This window comes from Budorcas taxicolor, chromosome 3 (genome assembly GCF_023091745.1).
Source record: "Budorcas taxicolor isolate Tak-1 chromosome 3, Takin1.1, whole genome shotgun sequence".
NCBI classification, from domain to species: domain Eukaryota; kingdom Metazoa; phylum Chordata; class Mammalia; order Artiodactyla; family Bovidae; genus Budorcas; species Budorcas taxicolor.
The window spans coordinates 32,620,327-32,624,308 of NC_068912.1; the positions used below are offsets into that span (position 1 = coordinate 32,620,327).

General features: G+C 40.5%; 1 protein-coding gene across 2 annotated transcripts in view; it reads right to left on the reverse strand.

Moving 5' to 3' along the window:
• CEPT1 (choline/ethanolamine phosphotransferase 1) overlaps positions 1–3,982 on the reverse strand; it is a 39,098-nt gene that overhangs the window by 34,900 nt on the left and 216 nt on the right. The window lies entirely within an intron of this gene.

Here is a 3,982-nt window from a genome sequence, read left to right on the forward strand (position 1 = left end):
AAAAGAATATTTCAATTTGGCAACACTATCTCTGTGAAGCTTACTAGCAACAAGATTGCAAATAAAAATTCAGATGCACGCTGCCCTTTGCTTTCCACACACAGGTAGCCAAAGAGGCTGCTGACACTGCCACAGATCCAGCTCCACTCTTCCTTCCTCCCATCACACCTGAGACCAGGAGGCAACTTCCAGGAAAACCATCTCAGGAAAAAAGAAAGAGGAGTTTCTGAATTTCAGCAAGTGAAAAGCAAGCATATCAAGGGAGCAAGACAGTGAAGGTTGCTACAATAGAAGAGGAGACTCCATGGAGAGAAAGGGGAAAGGATCTGAGATAGGAGTATGGAAAGACGGTACAAACATTACAAAAATTATTTTAGCTACCTGAGATTTTTATCTAGAGTCAAGCCTATGACCAAAAGGTTGAGGAGAAAACATCATTTTCTACCCACACTACAAGGAACTAAAAAATTAATGCAAGAAATGAAAACTAGTGCTGGTTAGCTTAGAAACCCAGCCACCACTGATAAGTTTTTATGAGAAAATGGATTCTGAGTTTCAAATGCATTCAGCCAATATCTGAGTGCAGTAAACAAGATAGACATGATCCCAGTTCCCAAGTCCAATGGAAAAATAAGTAAAAAAAGGCAAATAAGCAAATGACATTACACACTTACACACTGTGGTGGGCAGTATGAAGAAAACAAGATGTGGAGTCAGAAAATAGTTGAAGATGAACATTGTAGATGAGGTGGTTGAAGACCATGAAAAAGAAGCATTTATACCTGGTGGCTCAGATAGTAAAGTGTCTGTCTGCAATGCAGGAGGCCCAGGTTCGACCCCTGTGCTGGGAAGATCCCCTGGAGAAGGAAATGGCAGCCCACTCCAGTGCTCTTGCCTGGAAAATCCCATGGACCGAGGAGCCTGGTAGGCTACAGCCCATGGGGTAGCAAAGAGTAGGACACAACTGAGCAACTTCACTTTCACTTCACACACTAAATTCAGAGGAAAAGAAGAGAGCCATTCCAAGAGCAAGAGAACAGTTCAAGAAAGGAAAACAGACCCTGAGGCAAAATCCAGCTTATCTTTCTTATTCATATCTGTGGGATCACTATAGCTGGATCATAGTAAACCATATGAAAGAGTGAGATAAAGGAGAGTATGAAAAGCCCAACAATGCAGAGGTTTATAGATTGTGGCAAGGAGTTAATATTTTATTCTGATCTTATAGAAAGCCATCAATTAACCTATAAAGGAATCTATAATTTTGCAGCACAGCCAGTTTATTAACTGAGAAAGTGTTTTAACAAATTATAACAATAAAAGCGAACATTTTAAATGTTTTAAAATCCTCATTACCTGGAATTCAGATTACAATAATACTGATCACTGTCCTGTGTAACTTCTCCAGTTGTAATCAGCAAATTTCCCTCCTCTGCTATAACTTGGCTTGAACATGATACTTCTTTCATAGCACTTAACACATTTTGAAGTTTTTTTTTGTTAATTGTTGGGGTTTTTTGGTCTTTTCCCCACACTGATATGTAAGACACAGGAGTGCAGGAGCCATGCGTATCTTAACATTCTTTTCCCAAAATCTTATACCATACCTAGCACTAGGTGGGTGATCCGTACTTATTTGTGGGACAATGAACAAATGTGATACATCTAGTTATTTAATAGCACCGGATTGTTCTAGATCTTTGAGGAAACAGAAAGATTGAAATATGCCATCCATGCCCTCAAGCTCAAAGTGGTGGTGGGGAGTCTTGTAAATAACTAAGCTATAACATATTGTGAACAAACTGCTGTGGGAGTTCAGGGAAGGGTGCACATATGGTCTAACAAAATTCCTCTTTGCATAGACATGTATTCATGTGAAACGTCCAATGAAGGTACAAAAATAAAATCATAGACATTTAATAAGTATCTTTACTAAAATTATACACAATTTGTAGACCTTAATATTTAAGTCTGTGATGCAAAACATCTGTGCTTATAGCTCTAAAGATAATAACATGCTGCCTACAATATTCCAGTGTTCAGCACTGGTGAAAATCTGACAAGTATCACACTAAAAAAGGAATCTCCAATCACTCAGCAGAGCATAAGGTAAGCTCACACAATATCCAACCTGTAGTGTGAAATTCCAGAATTCCCATCCCCCCTCTGTCTAAGAGTGCCAAGTTTTGAGCTGCACTGATTCAGCAGTATGTTTACAACCCTTTCACAGGAATTGGTGACTACACAGCTCTTTCCACTTCTATGGCACTATTAAAGGAAAATACCAATGGTGAACAATATTTGGGAGGCAGAGCAAACTATAAAAAATCAAGCTTAAAAAAATTAAAAGGATCACAGGATTACATTCAGCATTATTTAACAAGTGATACACAGAACAAGTTACCAAAAACAAAAGCCTTTTCAGAATACTTGGAAGCTAAAACAGTACTGTGTAACACAATTTAGATCTACTGCTTTGCTGAAGTGAAACCTTGCATTCCTTAAAAAAACAAAAGGAAACAATTTCTTTCAGAAACAAACAAACAAGCAAAAAAAGCCAAAGCTTAACATTTGGTGGATTATTTTCCTATTCCCTTAAAAGAGACAGCATAGCATGACCCTCAAAAAGAATGTCACCGGTACTTTTAGCCTTATCAAGTCTACTGCTGCCTAGAAAACACACTGACTATGCAGTAATATCTAACGGGGGTTATAAAACAAGTTTATATTTAAATATTAAACATATAATAGTGTTTATAAAGTAAATTTTAAGAGATTGGGTATGGGAGAGGAAGAAGAATGCATTTATGAAACCATAATTGTAAATATTCAATAATAATCTAATAGCTGGACAACAAATGAAGGTACCTCTGTCAGAACAGGTTAATACAAGAGGCAGCTTTATCTGGCTTTTTTCCTAAATGCAAGGGTTGTAAAGACAAGTTGCACAAGGGGCTTCCAAATAGTTTTTGCTCAGCACGAAATGAATAGGTAGCAAAATGCCTTTAGAACTTCAACATCTGGAATTTTACGTGAAAGCCAATGGTTCTTAAGTTCTTATGGTCCAAATGCTCTCAATTCAACACCTCCACTGAACACATGCCCAGCAGTACGAGAGTAGAAACAGAATCTTTATTCCTTTTTTACACACACGACCCTATCGTTTGTTTAAAGATAATTATGAACTTGCCTATTACCGTTAACAGGGATTCATCAATGAACTAAGAGACTTAAAGCAAAATCATACATATATATTAATACCAATGATGAAAAATGTCATAAATGACACAAAAACGCCAATCACCGAACTGGAGTAAAAACAAGTTAAACACAGCAACATTTAAAGATCCCATTCATCTAGTGTTCTAGGGACACCGGCAAAGACTAGCAAGCAAACCCTTCCGTCCTTCCAAGAATACTTCTGAAATAAATCCTAGGTGGCAACCTTAGAGATCGTCAGTATACTCTGAGATTTCTAGAAAAGTTGCTGACCAAGAAGTGTGGCCCCAGCCACGAATCACCAGCACCGTATTCCAAACGGAAGGCAAATTCGGCACAGGATTCAACACGGTTTGTGGACTTAGCAACACCTGAGCAGGAGGGTGTGGACCTGACAGGCAAGGTCGGTTCCGCGCAGGCAGCGCCCCTAGCCCTCGGCCCGCCCAGCCCGGGCCGCCGAGGTTTTCTCCAGCCTTACACCCAGCACAGTAGCCCCCGAGCTCTCGCGCTGGCAATGCGCCACTTCAATCTCTCCATCCAGGGTCAGAGGAGCACTAGCCCCTCGCCCTCCCCACAAACCCGCGGGCGAGGCTAACTGCGGGAGGAAGAAACTGCGTTCACCTCGCGCGAGTCCATACAGAGATACATTCCAATGCCCCACCCCACAACTTGCAGCCCTCTCTCCGCCCCTTTTGAGATCGTGGCCCCCGACACATTCTTTATACTCTGGCTGTTTCCCCAGGACCGAGCCTCGCAACCTTAC